The following is a 21,513-nucleotide window of genomic DNA, read 5'->3' on the forward strand; positions in this document are numbered from 1 at the left end:
CACACACATACACACACACAATTTCACATATACGTCTTGATATGTGTAATGCTTGTGTGCATGAGGTCCATTATGGCAATGTCTGAACTTGTCACTTACCAACGTGGGGTTTTCAGTCTGTTTTCTGGTAGGGTCAGAGTAGGGATGTAAACAGTACGGATTTGGGTTGGATCTAGGCATTACCAAGTCCGATGTAATCGGATTTGGATGGAAAAAGGTAAAAGTAAACATGGATCTGACTAGCTTCAAACCATAGTGACAAATATATCTTGAAATTTATGAAAATCTCGCGATAATATCGTGAGAAATTGCTTGAAAGTTTAAAATGGCAATTTCTTGCGAGATTTTCAAAATATCATGAGATTTATGAAAAAAACATAAATACCGTGATTTAAATGTGATATTTACTTTTAAAATGGCTATTTATTGTAAAAAATGTGTATTTTTATTTTTAAATATTTTGTATTAATATTTTCTAATAAAAATAATTTTTATAAATTTTAATTTATTTTTTTTGCTGAGATTTTCCAAAAAAATTGCCGGATTTATGCAAAATTTTCAATTTCTCATGAGTTTTTGAAAAATGAGATTTTGCCAATAAAAACGTGTCACTATGCTTAAAACCTGGTATTTACACTTAATGGGGGGTTTTTGTTGGATTTGGGTTTGGGTTTGAATGCAAAATTTAATGCCAAACCGGGATCCTATTACTAATTGGGTGCAGATTTGGCTACCAAATCCATCTGAATGACTTGGATTCAGGTTGGGCATCGAGTTGCAACTGAACCGATTACATCCCTAGGTAAGATTAGAAAAATGTGATTGGTTTAGTGAGGTGAGACCTTGGGCTGGTATTTACTTTTGAAGTTGTGGTCTAGACCATAGTTTAAAACCTTGCTGGGTTGACCTGGTGACTTGGTTGATTCGGCCCAGATTGCTTTAACAAAACTCGGCCGAGTCATGGGTGAGCCAGCCGAGCTATGGTCGAGTCATCCATATATAATATATTTTATATAAATCTAATATAAATATTATGTATATTATAAATAAAAATATGATTATATATGAAAAATATCATACAATGTATATTATATATAATATATTGGTAAAATATAATCATAATATGTACATATATTTATATATTTTATATAAAATATAAGGTTAACATGACCCAGCTGAGTCACCGAGTTGACCGGGCCAAGTCACAAGTCACTCAAGGACGAGCCCAGTGATGAGTCACCGGGTTTTAAAACCTTACTCTGACGAACAAAGTTGGGAACATACCGCAGGAGATGTTTGGATGATACTATTGAGGTTTCCTTTTGGGCTCTTTCGATGGTTAAAGGAGTCTTTTGATGTTGGAATTCTTGAGGTCTCCTCCAGGCCCAGGGCATCTCTACTCAGACTCTAAATACATGGATCTCAAAGCAATATCTTGATTATAAAAAGATAGGTGTTTGGCTGAGGAACGTGCTAAACAAAAGAATCATAAAATTTGCTTAGATTCAATTAGATGAATACTTGCCATAATAGTGTTGTTGTCCATGTTGGAGATTAGTGTCTTGTCCATGTGTACGCTATTTTTAATGAAAATTTACACAAAACTTGTGCGTCCCGTGTCCTTTTAACCATATCATTGTGACATAGGTTGTTTGAGGTGGAAGTTTATCGCAATACGGTTGTATAATAAGGAAATGTACTATGCTTTGGCCTAACTAGAATTATTTCTTCTCATTCATTGAGATGTCTAGCAAGGTTTATTTACTACCTTGGAGCCTAACACTCAGCTATAATCTATATCAAAGCCTTCTCCCTTAAGACTGATAGCTCCTGGTGGCCTACAAATTATATCCAAGGTGCTCAGCTTATTGTGGACGCTTGGATACAAAAAATAATAAAATAGAACCTAATCGGATCTAGATCTGTCTGGACTCTGGAGTTTCGCTGGGCAACACCTACCTTTTCGATCTGAAACTGGTCATAAGGGTTGCAAATGGTTTGGATCTCTGACCTGGGAGCAACCCATATCCATTTCATATTAAGGCAGTATGTATATGTCTTGGTTAGATCCTCAACAAGTATGGTCAGGTCTATCAGATCTGGGTTAGAATTGGGCAAATCCCCCTCTCTCTCTCATACCTAAGCTGATTTGATACTCGGTTTGATTTGTACCCAAACCCATTAACATATATTAGTTCACCAACTTTAGCCACACAGACCTAAACCCAGAACTGTGTCAAATTGAGTCAGGTTTGGGTCTAACATTTGTACTCGATTCAAACTGAAGTTGAGGCTCCACTACGAGACCCGATTCAGATCCAGATATGGATTCAAATCCATTCTTCAAAGAAGATGCATTGTTGAGTCAACCTTGATCCGTCCTGAGTTCGATTCTCGGAATGCCCCCTCTTCTCTTTAACTCCGCCTGTGTATAACTGTTTAGTTATACACTGCCGGTCCCAAGCCCGGATAAAGGAGGAGGGTTGCGGTAGGTCACTGACAACCAACATAAAAACTTAGTCACACCCTATGAATATGAACCAATATGAGAATTTTGTTGGGGCGTTCCCTACTGAGCGACGCACTGTACTCTATAGGCTCGGAGGCAGTGATAAATGGGTAAGGGTTGCTAGGTCGTCGCCCAGAAGCGACGCGTCACACCAGCACACGGGTGTGGTGTCAAATAGGCAAGGGTTCCCTCACTTTGTTGGACGGGTGAGGGTAAAGAAGATAGTTCAAGAACATAAAATTAGGTTAACCACTTAGAACATAGGGTCTTTAACGGGTAAGTTGGTAGAGTTAGTAGATGTTATGTGTAGGAGAAAGATGGATATTTTATGTCTACAATAGACTAAATGGGTAGGTGAGAAAGCAAAAGTGATAGAACCTTGGGGATATCAAATTTGGTATACAAGAATAAATAAGAATAGGAATGGAGTAGAGATTGTTATTAGTCGTGAGTTTATAGATAATGTAGTTGAGGTCCGTAGGAAGGGTGATAGGATTTTACTTATTAAATTAGTATTAGGTACAAATATTATTAATATTATTAGTGTTTATGCACCTCAAGTAGGTTTAGATGATTCCATTAAGCGTCAATTTTGGAAAGATTTAGATGGAGTAGTACAATGGATACCTTATGGAGAAAAGCTTTTCATCGACGGTGACCTTAATGGACATGTATGCATTAGTAAAGATGGATTTGAGAGTATCTATGTAGGCTATGGTATAAGAGAAAGAAATGAAAGTGGAGAAAGGATTTTAGATTTTGGTTTATCCTATGATATGATCTTAGCAAACACTTGATTTAGGAAGATGGAGTCTCACCTAGTAACATTTAAAAGTGGAGTTAATATGAGTCAGAAAGATTTTTTTCTACTTAGAAAGAAAGATAGAGGTTGTTGCATCGATTGTAAGGTTATATCAGGAGAAAGTGTAGCTACACAATGTAGAGTCTTAATTTTAGATCTTAGAATTAGAAAATGCCGCAAAAGGGATAGACATAGGATATATCCTAGAATTAAGTGGTGGGCACTGAAAGGAGCTAAACAAGAAATGCTTGTAGAGCAGGTAGTTAAGGAAGCTGATTAGTGTCTCAAGGAGAATTCAGAATCAATATGGAATAAGATAGAGGGTGGCATAAGAAAGGTGGCTAAGGAGGTATTGAGTGAGTCTAAAGGCGATGCACCGCTAGGTAAGGATACATCATGGTGGAACGAGGATGTCAAATTAGCTATTAAGGTTAAAAGAGAGTGTTATAGAAATCTAAGTAAGAGTTGTGATAATGAGAATTTGGAGAAGTATATGATAGCAAAAAAGGAAACTAAAAAAGTAGTTCGAAATGCGAGGGGTAAGGTATATAAGGAGGTTTATGCCAAGTTGGATACCAAAGAGGGTGAGAAGGATATTTATAGGCTTGCAAAGATGAGAGATAGAAAATCGAGGGATCTGAGTATGGTTAGATGTATAAAAAATGAAACGCAAAAGGTTTTAGTCAAAGATGAAGAGATTAAGGAGAGATGAAAATATTATTTTGATAAGCTATTTAATAGAAGTCATGCTCAGGATCTTGGCGACTTCTCCATTCCTTTTCATGAGATGAATCATGACTTCATGCGTAAAACTCAAAAGAAAGAAATTGAAGAGGCTTTGAAGAAAATGAAATCAAGAAGGGCAGTTGGCTCAGTTGGTATACCTATCGAGGCTTGGAAATGCTTGGGTGAGAAATGTTTAGAATGATTGACAAATCTTTTTAACAAGATTTGGCGGACAAATAAGATGCCTAATGAGTGGAGGAAGAGTACTTTGGTGACTCTATATAAGAATAAGGGTGATATACAAGATTGCACAAACTATTGTGGTATAAAACTCATGCTGAAACTTTGGGAGAGGGTGATTGAGTATAGGTTGAGGAAGATTGTCATGATATCAGAGAATCAATTTGGTTTTATGCTTGGAAGATCAACTATGGATGCTATACATCTTCTTAGACAACTTATTGAGAGATATAGAGAGATGAACAAAGATTTGCATATAGTTTTTATTGATTTGGAGAAGGCATACACTAGAGTACCTAGGGATGTTCTCTGTTAGACAATGATGAAGAAAGGTGTTTCTCTCAAGTACATTAGTATAATTAAAGATATGTACGAAGTAGTAACCAATGTCCGCACTTGTGGAGGGGTGACAACCAATTTTCCTACAAGGGTTGGGTTATATCAAGGATCTGCATTAAGCCCTTTCCTATTTGCTATAGTGATGGATGAGTTTACGAGATCAATTCAAGAAAATATGTCGTGGTGTATGTTATTTACTGATGATATTGTTTTGATTGATGAGTCTAGAGTTGAGGTTAATGCTAAGTTAGAATTATGGAGACAAACATTGGAAGCAAGAGGTTTTAAGTTGAGTAAGAGTAAGACAAAATATATGGAATGTCGGTTTAGTAAGCAACGAAGTAGTGATGGGAGTGTAGTGAAGCTTGGTGAGCAAGAAATACCGGTGGATGACTTTCAAATATTTGGGATCTATCATTCAAAAGTATGAAGAAATTGATGGAGATGTAAATCATATGATAAAGGTTGGGTGGATGAAATGAAAAAGTGCAACTGGAGTGTTGTGTGATCGTAAAATGTCATTGCGGTTGAAGAAAAAGTTTTATAGGACAACAATTAGGCCCGCTTTACTATATGGTACGAAATGTTGGGCTGCCAAGAGACATCATATTAAAAAAATGAGTGTAGTTGAGATGCATATGCTTAGATGGATGTGTGGAAATACAATAAAAGATAAGATTTGAAACGATGAGATGTGTAAGAAGTTAGTCGTTGCATCTATTGAAAATAAGATGAGATATAATTGTTTACGGCGGTTTGGACATATTCGGCGAAGGCCTAATGATGCTCCAGTTAGAAGGATGGAGAAATGAAAAAATATATTAGTTAAAAGAGTTTGGAGTAGGCCTAAGAAGACTTGGATGAAGATGATAGGAAATGATATTAATGCTTTGAACCTCACCAAAGACATGGCATTGGATAGAAATGATTGGAGGAGAAGGATTCATGTGGAAGACCAAGAATGATTTTCTTTTTTAGTTCATATCACCGACCCCAATTGTTTTGGGATGAAGGCATAGTTGTTGTTGTTGAATCACAGGAAAATGCTTTTATATTTTAGTGAATTTTATCATTTAAAAACCTTTACATATAGACTTAGTTTTAATTCATTTATTTTGGCTGACACTCAGCCGATAAAAACATGAAACTATAAAAGTTTTTGCTTTTTCCGTTTGGCTGCCATTTTATTACGGTTCAAAAGATAAGCCCTGTTTGGATGACAGTGGGCAAACCAGGTTTGTCAAAAGCCTGGTTTGCCTCATAATTGGGTTTTCAGCAAACCCCGTCTGCGAAAATCCTATCTTGTGATTCAAGTGGACTGTTTGGTTGACCAAAACTTTGGAAACCAGGTTTTTTTTCCAGTTGTTGGGTCACCAAAAATAAAAAAACAAAAAAAAACAATAGAAAATCAGAGTTTGACCATTTTTCGGCCACCACTGGCTGAAAAATGTCCGGAATGGTGCCATCCTTTGTGTTCAGCACCAGCCAGGGCATTTTCCCGCCGGAATGTTGTAAGAAACAAAAAAATACTGAAAAAATGTGCCCAGCCATTTTCCAGCAACCTACCTGCCAAAAATGGCTGGGATGGTGTCGCACTTCCTGGCTGTCACCATCCCAGCCATTTTTGAGCCAGTGGGATGTAAGGTAGTGGCCATAAGAGAACCGTTGAAAGGCCACCTCCCAAATAGGCATGTACAAGTTAAAAGGCATGAAACTGTTAAAATTTAAACTATTAAACTCAAATACATAAAGATAACTAATAGACATATAAAATACCGTTTAATATCTTGACACCAAGAGAGTGAAGTGTAGGATTGAAAAACATAGATAAAGTAAAAACAATAAGTGAAAAACTTGAATTTTTGGGTTTACAAGAAATCATTAAGTTGCATAAGAGAATTGTAAAAGTCTGACCATCCTTGGCAATTCTGATCATAACAACGCACGTTTCAACCCACCAAATCCACACTTTGGCATATTCAAGTCCCTACATTGGAAGATTCTCATGCATAGCCAGAAGAAAGAAAAAAAATTAAACAAGAAAATAAGTGTTTAAAGTGGGTACAAGTTTTTCTGTTCATAAGAGGGCCCGATTGCAAAAACACAATTTGGGTACGAAAAAAAAACATTACTTTTACTTACCCGAGTCTGTTGCCATTCAAACATCGTCAAAGTTGCTGCATTCTGGCAGGATTCGAACATCTTCGATTTTCTAAAAAAAAAAAAAATCGAAGAAAGTGCCGAACAAGTCGCCGAAAATCGGCATTAGAGAGGTCGCCGAAAAAAGGCAACCCGCCTGTTTAGGGGTTTATTATAAAAAACAGGAAACTGGAGGAGGGATCAGCGTCAAGCTGTTGCTGGCATCTCCACTGTCGCCTCCGACAGGTCGAAGGTGGTCAAGCCCCTCGATTGCCTCTACCTAAAAACCAGGAACCACACCTGAAAACCCTCAGCACCGGACCAGTGGGATCAGTGTTTGCTTGCTCCCCCCTGCTCGCCTGAACCCCCTCTGCATGCCCAGTCCGTTCAGAGCCATTCCAAGAGGCAGACGCCCTTTTAGTGGCACAGCTAGACCCTTGAGTCCCTAAATCCCCGACCATCGACTGTGAAGCCTGACCACTTAAGACGGTGGGGTGGTCTATCGGAGCAGAAGAGGAAGGGAAAGATAGGGTCGTCGAGTCACCGTCCTCATTGGATCCACCGGCTACCGACAGTAGAACTTCGTTGCCGGAGACGATGGGGCAGTCGAATCGCAGAGAAAGTAAGAGGGGGCAAAGGTTAACAATCTTATTTGCTCTCTCATGTAAGGTGGTGATTTTATTTGTTCTCTTATCAACTGTACATTGACCTTGTATGCTATAAATCTAGAGAATAAGTATAAAATTTCTCATTCTTCACATGGTCCTTTGGTTGAGAGGACTAAAAAAATATCAAGGAAGCAACTCAAGCTACCTTTGTGTGTGTGCATATGTGTGCGTTACGAACCCTTTCTCTGCGCCGTTAGGACCCAAACCTGCCCAGCTGGAGTCCTGTCTAACTGGGGATTGCGTAGAAGAGAAAGTCTTTCAGGCTCCGCCAGAGAATGGGATGGCCCATTGAAGAATCCCACTTTTTTTTTAGGACTCCCACTCAACTCAGGAATCCTCCATAAAGTGGGATGCCCCTCCCGATATCTCATCTAACGAGTGATTGTGGATATAGTTTATCTTAATATTTTTATTTTCTATAAAGAGGCATACAACAACAACAACTACGCCTTCATCCCAAAACAATTGGGGTCGGCAATATGAACCAAAAAAGAAAATCATTCTGGGTCTTCCACATGAATCCTTTTCCGCCAATCATTTCTATCCAATGCCATGTCCTCAGTGAGGTTCAAAGCATTCATATCCTTTCCTATCACCTCTATCCATGTCTTCCTAGGCCTACCCCGACCTCTTTTAACTAATATATTTTCCCATTTCTCCATCCTTCTAACTGGAGCATCATTAGGCTTTCGCCGAATATGTCAAAACCACCGTAAACGATTCTCTCTCATCTTATTTTCAATGGGTGCAACACCTACCTTCTTATGTATCTTCTTGTTCTGAATCTTATCTTTTATTGTATTTCCACACATCCATCTCAGCATACGCATCTCAGCTACACTCATTTTTTGAATATGATGTCTCTTGGCAGCCCAACATTCCGTACCATATAGTAAAGCGGGCCTAATAGTCGTCCTATAAAACTTTTTCTTCAACCGCAATGGCAATCTACGATCGCACAACACTCCAATTGCATTTTTCCATTTCATCCACCCAACCTTTATCCTATGTGAAACAATCATCTCCATCATTTTCTCCATACTTTTGAATGATAGATCCCAAATATTTGAAACAATCATCCACCGGTATTTCTTGCTCACCAAGCTTCACTACACTCCCATCACTACTTCGTTGCTTACTAAACCAACATTCCACGTATTCTGTCTTACTCTTACTCAACCTAAAACCTCTTGCTTCTAATGTCTCTCTCCATAATTCTAACTTAGCATTAACCCCAGCTCTAGACTCATCAATCAAAACAATATCATCAGTAAACAACATACATCACGACACATTTTCTTGAATTGATCTTGTAAGCTCATCCTGAAAGTGCAGTATGATCGAGGCAACGAGCATTAGAGGGGGGTGAATAATGCTTTTAAATATCGTCTTCGAAATTTTGACGAATTTTGCAATTCGCAAAGCAAACACACAAAGAACACAATAATTTATCCAGGTTCGGTCTTTCTCGACCTACATCCAGTCCCCAAGCAAAACCCGCTTAAGATTTCCACTAACAACCTTGTGTAACTACAAGATCATACACAGACCAAATCTGGTCCCACTTTCAGTAACACACCTACTGAAAGCAAACAACTCCTTTAAACCAAGGAGTCTTTTCCTTTTACAGGAAATAAAATAAGTAACAACTTACAACACAACCTACGAGCCCTTCTTATGAATGCAAATGAGATGTAATTGGCTTTTGAGGTTGTTGAAATACTCAACTCATGAATTCACTGTCTCTCAAAGGAAGTTGAGTGAAAAACTGAAGTGAAAAATATTAAGTGAGTGAGAAAATGAATATGAGTGAAAAGCAAAGAGTAATTCAATGTAATTATATTCAATTTGATGTTTTTGAATATAGAATGCACTCATATTTATAGTTGAAAGATTCCATACGTTGAGAGTATGAAAGGGGGTAAAATAGTCCATTTTGAACGATCAAAACATTTGAAAAATGAAAAGACACGCCTTTTAAAAGTTTCAGGAAAAACGGCAAAATTAGTCGACTGGAACAATAGTTAGTCGACTGATAATTAACTATTAGTAGACTGACAGTTCTCGTCGGTCGACTAATGTGTTTATCAAGCCGTTTAAAAATCTGAAGTTTTGAAACTTAGTCGACTAGAGAAAAAATTAGTCGACTGATAATATCATCAGTAGACTGAAAAACCTTTCAGTCGACTGTTGCTAAATTTTTCTGAAAATACATGTTTTGTCCGGTCGACTGATAAAACCTTCGGTCGACTAATTTGACAAAAATGACATTTTGTTTAGAAAATTTGGCGCGAAAGGATTAGTCGACTGGTGAGTATATTGGTCGACTAATAAACACGAAAAACTAAATAAAGAGTTTTCTAAAAAGATTTTCATGAAGGGTTCTTTTAGAAAAGTTTTTCTAAAGACTTTTTAGGTGAAATGCAACCGAAATATGCACTCTAAGTAAAGCTCTTACAAGAATCTAAGACTTTAAATGAATTTAACATTTGCACACTAGTCTTCAAAGATTCTTCATCGAATTCTTCAATGTTTGTCATATTTCTTTATTGCCTTAGCTGAAATGCAGTTGATTCACTTGAACTTACAACACAACCTTGTACTTGAAGTATCATGTACGACTTCATTGTCGTAACAATCTCCCCCTTTTTGATGATGACAAACTAATCAAAGATGGGGCATTTAGATGCATAGATGGAGATTTTACTCCCCCTATCAATATGCTACAAAACATTAAAAGTTAGTACATTCAAAGCACATATATCACATATTGATTGGTTTGCATTTCCATCATTACTTCATGCATTTTTAAAACTTTTTCATAAATGCAATTTTCAATGCTTTCACATGATGTAATTTCCATGTCATGATGCAATATGCAATTTCTATCTTTTTCTTCTAATTTCTCATGCAAGTTCTATCTTTTTCTCCTAATTTCTCATGCAAGTTCTATTTTTTTTTCTCATTTCCATGTGATGAAATTTCTCATGTAATTTTCGTCTTTTTCTCCACACGTAATTTCCGTCTTTTTCTCCCCCTTTGTCATAATAAAAAAAATAAGGGCAGAAATAGTATAAGCAAAATGCAAGTTCAAGTTCAAAATATTACAACCCATAAAGTATCAACGTTTAGTAAAGACAGAAAACAAAGATCAAGAGAAGTGTTGGTTGATCATCTCCTTGAGTTCAACAATATCTTTCTGAATTGAAGAAAGTTGTTGAGTCACATCTTCACGAAAAGTGTGTTGATGCAGCTCCAAAGCTTCCATTCGCAGCAAAACTTCATCATTGTCTTGACTAGTAGAGAATTTCTTTCGTTTTGCTTGAGATGAAGGTGTCACAGAAGATGGTGAGGGTTCAGAGAGTGATGATTCAGTTTGATCAAAGTTTAAAGGAGGCAGATATTTGATTTTCATATGTTTAAAAATAGTTTGATCAAAGAACTCCTTTTGTTCAATATATTTTTCATTGGTTAAGGGTACTTTGAAATATCTGAAAATACGAGTAAGAAGACATCCATACAGAAGAAAAGGTTTTTGTTTCCACAAATTAGTAAAATATACGTTGTCCCAATTTACCGAAATATTTCCAAATAAGACATAAAGAGCCGTAGAGAGATCTGTGGAATAGTGATCAAAAGATCTAGTTTTAGGTAGAACATTGTGGGAAAGAATTCATCCAGCAATGCGTGCACGAGTTTAAAGATTGGTATTTTTGAAAGGAGGACAATGAGGTGCACCATGAAGAAGAATTTGTTCAAAAATTCTTTCATCATTAAGTTTAATAGTATTGAAAAGAGTTTCTGAAGGTGGAATATCTAGGATTTGTCCAAGCAGTTTAGAATCAAACTCAATTTCAACATCGCGAACAAAAGAGGAAAGAATTTCAGTTTCACGATCAATTTGTAAATTTGTGTAAAACAAGTGGACCAGAAAGGGATAATGAAGAGGGTCTGCACCGACGTCAAAAAGGTGGGAAATGCCTTAGAATAATTCTCTGATTTTGTAACGAGAAAATAGGTGAAATAGGGCATTTCAGTCTGGTAATATAGGAAGTGCAGAAATCGATCCAAAAGTATCATATAAAAGAGGATTTCTGAGTAGTCTGAAAGAAAATCCATGACATACTTGAGGTGTAGTTGGAGGAGAACCTTGTGCGAATGCAGACTTCTGATGAGGCATGGTTGATAAGGAACAAAACAAATTCACCTGTAAAAAAAATCGCAGTTGCAGAGAGTGATTGATCAACACAGTCGTTGAGAGGAACAATTAGAGATGGTGTTGATGTCGGCTTCCAAATGCTTTAAAAATGATGTTCGGTGGAAGGAAGATATTGTCCGGCGTCGTGGCGTAGAACCAATGCAACAGAAACACTTTGTGCGATGCAGACACTGTGCCTTCTATGATCAAGATCGTTGGTAGTGGCCAAAATAATCGACAGTAACAACCCACGAAAAGGGATGTCGAGTTTTCACAGATTTTAGGCAAGAGGGAAGCAGCGAGGAGGAGTCCGTCTACTACAAAAATAGAGGATGACGCGGTGGATGACGGCATGTGAGAAGAGGCTGCCACAAGAGGATTCCGGTGAGAACTGAAGATGCACCAGTCACGGTAAGAGGACTCCAGCGAAAATGGGTTCGAACGACACTCCGAGGGATTTTCGGAAGAGAGAGAGAGGAGAGAGAGAGATAGAGAGATAGATAGATAGATAGATAGATAGATAGATAGATAGAGAGAGAGAGAGAGAGAGAGAGAGAGAGAGAGAGAGAGAGAGAGAGAGAGAGAGAGAGTATCATTTAAGAAAAATGAAATGGACGTAAAAATGAAACGGTGCCCTTTAAAAAAAATGGATGTTAAAAAAAATCCAGGGGGTATCGGGTCCGTTCAGTCGAAATTTAAAAAAAATATCAGTCGACTAGAACTTTATCGGTCGACTAATAAGGTGTGATTCCTTCACTAAAAAAAAATTAAAACATTAGTCGACTAAAAGTTTATCGGTCGACAAATATGGTGCGATTTTGAGATTTTGTTCAATAATAGCATTTTCAAAAATAAATTTTATAAATCTAAAAATGAGCAAATGCCTAGTTCTCTCCTAATTCTCATAAAATCTTCATTTTTAAGTGGTTTAGTGAAGATATTGGCATGTTGTTCATTAGTGAAAATAAAATTTAATGAAATGTCTCCTTTTAACACATGATCTCTTAAAAAATGATGTCTAACTTCAATATGCTTAGTCCTTGAGTGCTGAACAGGATTTTTCAAAAGATTTATAGTACTAGTCTTATCACAATAAATAGTTGTTGTGGAGTAATTCAAAGCAAAATCTTATGTATCTTTCAAGTAACGAAGAATTTGTTTTACTGCAGTTAAATGAGATTCCTTTGGATTAGCTTGAAATCTATTACACATACAAAAACTAAACACAATATCAGGTCGACTAGCAGTTAAGTATAATAGAGATTCGATCATACCTCTGTAGAGCTTAGAATCTACATTTTTACCATTTTCATCTTTATCAAGAGAAGTAGTTGTGCTCATAGGATTTCTTCTTGGTTTTGATGAGTCCATCCCAAATCTCTTGAGAAGTTCTTTTGTATACTTAGCCTGGTTGATGAAGATTCCTTCTTCAGTTTGCTTTATTTAAAGTCCAAGAAAGTAGTTTAATTCGCCCATCAAGCTCATTTCAAACTCTTCCTGCATGGCTTTAGCAAATTCTTTACAAAAAGAATCATTAGTAAAACCAAATATTATGTCATCAACATAAATTTGCACAATAAGAATATCTGAATTAAGATTTTTAATAAATAAAGTGGAGTCTACCCAACCAATAGAAAAACTAGATTGTTATATAAAATTTCGTAGTCTTTCATACCACGCTCTTGGTGCTTGTTTAAGTCCGTACAAAGCTCTTTTTAATTTGTAGAATTTTTCTGGATATTTCTCATTTTCAAAGCCTAGAGGTTGCTCTACATAAAGTTCTTCATTGATGTGTCCATTTAAGAATGCACTCTTAACATTAATTTGATATAACTTAAAATTCATGTAGCTAGCAAAAGCAAGCATCATTCGAATTGACTCCAATCGAGCCACTGATGCATAGGTTTCATCAAAATCTATGCATTCTTCTTGATTATAGCCTTGTGCTACTAGTCTTGCTTTGTTTCGAATGACTTCGCCATTTTCGTCCAGCTTATTTCGAAAGACCCATCTTGTTCCAATTACTAGATGATCCTTTGGTCTATCAACTAGATCCCATACATCATTCATAGTAAATTGGTTAAGTTCTTCAGACATGGCCAAAAGCCAAAATTCATCATCACAAGCCTCATTGATATTCTTTGGTTCTATTTTAGATATGACAACAATATTTGTAATATATTGCAATTGCCTTCTAGTTTGGACACCACTCTTTATTTCTTCAATAACTTGTTCATGTGGATGATTGAGAACTTCTTTCCAAACCGGTTGAAGAGGAATATTTTCTTGAGAAGTACTCTCTATCAAAGGTTCTTCTTGAAGTATTACTTCTTCTCTTTCACTTAGAGGTATAACCTGCTCACAATTCTCATCAAATGCAACATGTAAAGATTCTCCAATGCAAGAAGTTCTTTTATTAAAAACACGATAAGCTTTACTTCTAGAAGAATATCCAAGAAATAATGATTCATCTGATTTTGAATCAAACTTATCAAGATTATCTTTGGTATTTAACAAGAAGCATTTACTACCAAAAATTTTGAAATATGAGATCTTTGGTATACGATTATAATATAATTCAAAACATGTTTTATGTAAAATTGGTTGAATAAAAACACGGTTTAAAACATAACATGCTGTATTTATTGCTTCAGCCCAAAAGTATTGTGGTAAATTTTTATCTTGAAGCATGGTTCTAGCACATTCTTGCAAAGTTCTATTCTTTCTTTCAACAACTCCATTTTGTGGAAGCGCTCTAGCAAAAGCAAAGTTGTGAGATATACCATGTAAATCACAATACTTTAGAAAAGATTCATTTTCGAATTCATCACCATGATCACTACGAATTTTAATAATAGATGTAGATTTTTCATTTGTAATTCTTCTAAAAGTTTGGAAAATCTAGAAAAAGCATCATTTTTGTTTTTTAGAAAAATCACCCATGTAAATCGAGAGTAATCATCTACTATTACAAAAGCATACTTGCTTCTGTTCAAACTTTGAATTCTAGATGGTCCAAATAGATCTAAATGTAAAAGTTTAAGATGACGTTTTGTTGAAACTATATCTTTTGCTTTAAAAGAACTCTTGATTTGTTTTCCCATTTGGCAAGCATCACATAAGTGATCCTTCTTATATGGTGTTCTAGGTAGGTCTCTAACAAGATCATTCTTGAATAACTTGAAAATAATTTTAAAGTTAACATATCCAAGTCTCTTGTGCCATAACCATTGAATTTCATTTGAAACAATAAGACATTTTTCATTAAAAGTGGGTAACTCATCTAGATAAAGTTCATACACATTGTTCCTTCTTTTACCTTTAAAAATGATCTTTTTAGATTGAAAATCAGAAATTAAGCATAAATTATGTTTAAAAGAAACAAGAAAACCTTTATCACATAATTGACTAATGGATAATAAATTATGCATTAAACCATCTACTAAAAGAATATTTTCTATCAAGAGAAATTTTGGATTACCAATTTTATCTATACCGATTACTTTTCCCTTGTTATTGTCACCAAAGGTGACGGTTCCTCCATCATTACTTTGGAGGGTGGAAAATAACACCGGCCTTCCAGTCATATGTTTGGAACAACCACTGTCCAATATCCATTTGCTCCTTATTTTGTGTACCTACAACAAAATTAGAAGACAAAGCATTTGACCCCTTTCTATTTTCGGGTATGTGAGAGTTAGTCTTAGGAACCCATATCCATTTGGATTTTGGTTTTCTTTGATAAAAAGTATTCTTTCTATAACAAGATCTAACATTTCTAGAGTAATCATGTATCGGTTTATAAGCATTATAAGTTCTATGATTAAATGCATTTCTATTATAACTAGAAAATTTAGTTCTTTGAACAAATGGTTGAGAATATTGTCTTTGATTCTTCACCACATAGTTTGGTCTATTTTGAGTATCAAAGAAGCTATATCCCAATCCGGTTTTATTAACCGAGCATCTTTGAGAACCAAGAAGTCTTTCTAGATTCTCTTGACCATTTTTGAATTTGGTCACTATAGAAAGAAGATCATTTGATTTTTCTTTTAGACTCGTTATTTGTTTTTGTAAGAGATTGCTTCTAATTCCCATTTCTTTTATCTCAAATGCTTGACAAGAGTTTTCCTTCTTTAGATCTTCTATCTCTTGAAGTAACACTTTGTTTTGAGAGTCAAGAGTTGAATTTTCAGTTTTTAACTCTTTGTTTTTAGAACTTAGACTCTTAAATTTAGCATATAAATCATTAAATGCTTTTAATAAATCATCATACTCAAATTGACTTACCGAGTCTTCTTGAGCTACAAAACACATGTTGGCGACTTCTTCATTTGATTCTTTATTAAAAGAGGAGTCACTATCATCCCAACATGCTTGAAATGCATTTTTCTTCTTGAATTAGTCCTTGGGCTTGATTTTGAGAAGAGGACAATCTTTCTTGATGTGTTCTGCCTTTTTGCAGTTAAAACACTTGACTTCATTAGGATTGGAAGAATCCACTTTCTTTACCTTTCTTTGAAATCTTTGCTTTTTGATGAATCTTTTGAATTGCCTTGTAATGAGGGCAATATCTTCATCTTCATCTTCTTCTGAATTTTCAGAGTCAGAAGTAGCCTTAAAAGCAAGAGATTTCTTCTTGGGTTCTTCTTCTTGTCTGTCTTGAAGTTGGACTTTATATGCCATTAAGTTACCAACCAAATCTTCAAGAGTGAGTGTTTAAATCATTTGCTTCCTCAATAGCTGTGGTTTTTCTCTCCCATTCAGGAGTTAAACACCGTAGATTTTTTCTGACTAAATCCACTTGTGAATATTCTTTTCCAAGAGATTTTAGAGTGTTAGTGATATCAGTCATTCTTGTTACCATGTCCGATATAGATTCATTTTGCTTCATTTTAAATAATTCAAATTTATGAACTAAAGAAGCAATTTTAGATTCTTTTACCTTTGACGTACCTTCGTGAGTCGCAAGAAGAGTATGCCAAATTTTATTTGTTGTAGAGCATTGAGAGATGCGATTGAACTCTACCTTGTCAACGACACAATACAATACATTCATAGCCTTGACATTAAGTGAGACAATCTTCTTTTCTTCATTTGTCCATTGACTGAAATCAGTTGATGACATTTGGTACTTTTCTGAAACAACTCTCCAAATTTTGAGATCCATGGATTGTAAGAATATTGTCATTCTCACTTTCCAGAATCCATAGTTTGTTCCGTCGAAGAGAGGAGGACGAACAGAGGAGCATCCTTCTTTGTGCTGAGATGATGTTGTTGCCATGCTAGATGATGGTCAAATCAAAATAATATTAAACTTGCTCTAATACCAAATGAAAGTGCAGTATGATCGAGGCAACGAGCACTAGAGGGGAGGTGAATAGTGCTTTTAAAAATCGTCTTCGGAATTTTGATGAATTTTGCAATTCGCAAAGCAAACACACAAAGAACACAATAATTTATTCTGGTTCGGTCTTTCCCGACCTACATCCAGTCCCCAAGCAAAACCCGCTTGAGATTTCCACTAACAACCTTGTGTAACTACAAGATCATACACAGACCAAATCCGGTCCCACTTTAAGTAACACACCTACTGAAAGCAAACAACTCCTTTAAACCAAGAAGTCCTTTCCTTTACAGAAAATAAAACAAGTAACAACTTACAATACAACCTACGATCCCTTCTTATGAATGCAAATGAGATGCAATTGGCTTTTGAGGTTGTTGAAATACTCAACTCATGAATTCACTGTCTCTCAAAGGAATTTGAGTGAAAAACTGAAATGAAAAATATCAAGTGAGTGAGAAAATGAATATGAGTTAAAAGCAAAGAGTAATTCAATGTAATTGTATTCAATTTGATTTTTTTGAATGTAGAATGCACTCATATTTATAGTTGAAAGATTCTATACGTTGAGAGTATGAAAGGGTGTCAAAACAGTCCATTTTGAATGATCAAAACGTTTGAAAAATGAAAAGACATGCCTTTTAAAAGTTTCAGGAAAAACAACAAAATTAGTCGACTGGAACAGTAGTTAGTCGACTGATAATTAGCTATTAGTAGACTGACAGTTATCGTCAGTCGACTATTGTGTTTATCAAGCCGTTTGAAAATCTGAAGTTTTGAAACTTAGTCGACTAGAGAAAAAAATTAGTCGACTGATAATGTCATCAGTAGACTGAAAAACCTTTAAGTCGACTGTTGCTAATTTTTTCTGAAAATACATGTTCTGTCCGGTCGACTGATAAAACCTTCGGTCGACTAATTTGACAAAAATGACATTTTGTTTAGAAAATTTGGCGCGAAAGGATTAGTTGACTGGTGAGTCTATTGGTCGACTAATAAACACGAAAAACTAAATAAAGAGTTTTCTAAACAGATTTTCATGAAGGGTTCTTTAAGAAATTTTTTTCTAAAGACTTTTAGGTGAAATGCAACCGAAATATGCACTCTAAGTAAGGCTCTTACAAGAATCTAAGACTTTAAATGAATTTAACATTTGCACACTAGTCTTCAAAGATTCTTCATCGAATTCTTCAATGTTTGTCATATTTCTTCATTGCCTTAGCTGAAATGCAGTTGATTCACTTGTTCATCATCAAAACCTTGTACTTGAAGTATCATGTACGACTTCGTTGTCGTAACAATCTCCCCCTTTTTTATGATGACAAACTAATCAAAGATGAAACATTTAGATGCATAGATGGAGATTTTACTCCCCCTATCAATATGCTACAAAACATTAAAAGTTAGTACATTCAAAGCACATATATCACATATTGATTGGTTTGCATTTCCATCATTACTTCATGCATTTTTAAAACTTTTCCATAAATGCAATTTTCAATGCTTTCACATGATGTAATTTCCATGTCATGATGCAATATGCAATTTCTATCTTTTTCTCCTAATTTCTCATGCAAGTTCTATCTTTTTCTCCTAATTTCTCATGCAAGTTCTATTTTTTTTTCTCATTTCCATGTGATGCAATTTCTCAAGTAATTTCCGTATTTTTCTCCAGGTGTAAATTCTGTCTTTTTCTCCCCCTTTGTCATAATAAAAAAAATAAGGGCAGAAATAGTATAAGCAAAATGCAAATTCAAGTTCAAAATATTACAACCCATAAAGTATCAAAGTTTAGTAAAGACAAAAAACAAAGATCAAGAGAAGTGTTGGTTGATCATCTCCTTGAGTTCAGCAATATCTTTCTGAATTGAAGAAAGTTGTTGAGTCACATCTTCACGAAAAGTGTGTTGATGCAGCTCCAAAGCTTCCATTCGTTGCAAAACTTCATCATTGTCTTGACTAGTAGGGAATTTCTTTCGTTTTGCTTGAGATGAAGGTGTCACAAAAGATGGTGAGGGTTCAAAGTGTGATGGTTCAGTTTGATCAAAGTTTAAAGGAGACAGATATTTGATTTTCATACGTTTAAAAATAGTTTGATCAAAGAACTCATTTTGTTCAATATATTTTTCATTGGTTAATGGTACTTTGAAATATCTGAAAATACGAGTAAGAAGACATCCATACGGAAGAAAAGGTTTTTGTTTCCACAAATTAGTAAAATACACGTTGGCCCAATTTACCAAAATATTTCCAAATAAGACATAAAGAGCCGTAGATTGATCTGTGGAATAGTAATTAAAAGATCCTGTTTTAGGTAGAACATTGTGGGCAAGAATTCGTCCAGCAATGCGTGCACGAGTTTGAAGATTGGTATTTTTGAAAAGAGGACAATGAGGTGCACCGGAAGAAGAATTTGTTCAAAAATTCTTTCATCATTAAGTTCATTAGTATTGAAAATAGTTTCTGAAGGTGAAATATCTAGGATTGGTCCAAGCAGTTTAGAATCAAACTCAATTTCAACATCGCGAACAAGAGAGGAAAGAATTCCATTTTCATGATCAATTTGTAAATTTGTGTAAAACAAGTGGACCAGAAAGGGATAATGAAGAGGGTCTGCACCAGCGTCAAAAAGGTGGAAAATGCCTGAGAATATGTAACGCCCTAGATTTCCAAAACAAAGCTAAGTTACAATTTTTTATGAATTTCTTTTTTTTTTTCTTTGCAGCGGAACTTACAAAAGCTTTTAGTAGCGGAATCAGACGATAATGAGTCGTCGGTTTTAGAAAACTCCGAGCACGTTGCAGGTATGTGGCCAAGCAACTCATTGACCACCAAAGTGTTCCATCTTATCGAAAACCACATGTTTATTACAACATCACTGCTTAGAAAAGCAGTATAGGTTCAATAAAAGGAAGCAGTACAACTCTGTCTAGAGAAACCCTAGAACTCGATGCCGCCTTGCTCCGCATATCGCCACGCAGGTCCAACACCTGAAATCCCCATTAAACGGGGTCAGAACCACTGATGGTCTGGTAAGTAGGCAAACACCTATCTATTCAACTCAAGTAAATACATAGACTACTCAGGGTCGCAGTTCGTAATACGACGCTCAAGCCTCCATGACTTAGCGTATATCGCAAAAGCCTCATCAGGGCTATGAGTTGAACATCCACGCAAGTCTTCATGACTTCGCATAAGTCTCTTCAGGGCTGTGAGTTAGAATAACCGCTTAAGTCTCTACGACTTAGCCTTGACTTCCTCAGAGTCACGAATGGATGTCTAGCTCAAGCCTTTATGCTTGGCACATCCGTATCCTACGAATCTAAGGACAGCTCTCCGAGCTTCACTTAGTCGTACGGATATCAATGGGGTTCTTTCCCAATCGGTACAGTAGTATACCGACCATGACACCTTCACAAAGGTTATGCAGGACTGACTCAACAACGTCATCCACTCATACATTCAAAGTAGCGCTGTACCTAAGCTAATGCTTTGTTTCGATAATTGCACCTCCCCCTGGGCTTAGGGGACTCATATCTGGGCGACAATGCGACGATCTTGGGGTTGATTATTCTATGTATTTTAGATACCCCAGAGGCCTGTTGACCCCATCCCCCTAGTAGGACGGTACAGCATACCGGAAGAGATCCCTACTAGGTATCCGAATGCATTCTGCTACTGCAGTAGTTGGGTTCAATCCTTAGATATTTAAGGATAACCACGACCTCCATACCTATGAGTGACGAAGGCCATCAATGAACTCTATCAGGTTCGGGTGAAATATATGTCACTCAAGGCTGCGCCATCACCGTCTTCCTCGGTGAGATATTCTGAAAGGGGCCTGCCGGTCTTACAATTACTTGATGAACATTGCATGCCTATAGGGCAGCCTTTGAGAAGTATGTACCCGACCCCAATCAACCACACGGTTTTCACCGTGGAACAAAGGTTTTATTCATATACATGCTTAACTCTGCTCTCGGCACTTCGGCCTTGACGAGCACTTCACCTCTTTCGGTGGAAACAACACACTCCGGCTCAGCGGCCCTTACGAGTCTGGTTGTCTGATAATTCTTAATGAGCATGCACATGACTCGATCTCTACGGATCGGCTACTCGGCGTATTTTTACGCAACGAGCTCAGGACCTCGTCAAGGTGCTACCACTACTTTGGCGTAACGGCTCTTACAAGTATGGTGGCCTTGCAGGTGTCAGGGAGACGAGTCATTCTGACATCGTTCCAACAAAGGACATCATTGTGCCACTTAACTGGTTCTGGCAGCTCTTCTGCCAACCATTTTGTCAACACCTTCTCTGCTCTACCGGCAGTGGGGCGACGAACCTTTCTACATCGTAGAAGGCGTTTCATAACTGAGTAGCACTTCTGCTACGTTCTTTCTGAGCCATTCTTAGCTCCTTCAGGAATTTCAGCAGCACTTCCTCTCTTTAACGGAGAAAGCGTGCGTTTTCTTTTATCCATTTTAGCGGCATCTCCCCTCTTTGGTGGGAAATCGCTACGCTTAACTCGGGAAATGGATGCGCACC

The sequence above is a fragment of the Nuphar pumila genome, chromosome 6 (genome assembly GCF_984573655.1).
Source record: "Nuphar pumila chromosome 6, dmNupPumi1.hap1.1, whole genome shotgun sequence".
NCBI classification, from domain to species: Eukaryota; Viridiplantae; Streptophyta; class Magnoliopsida; order Nymphaeales; family Nymphaeaceae; genus Nuphar; species Nuphar pumila.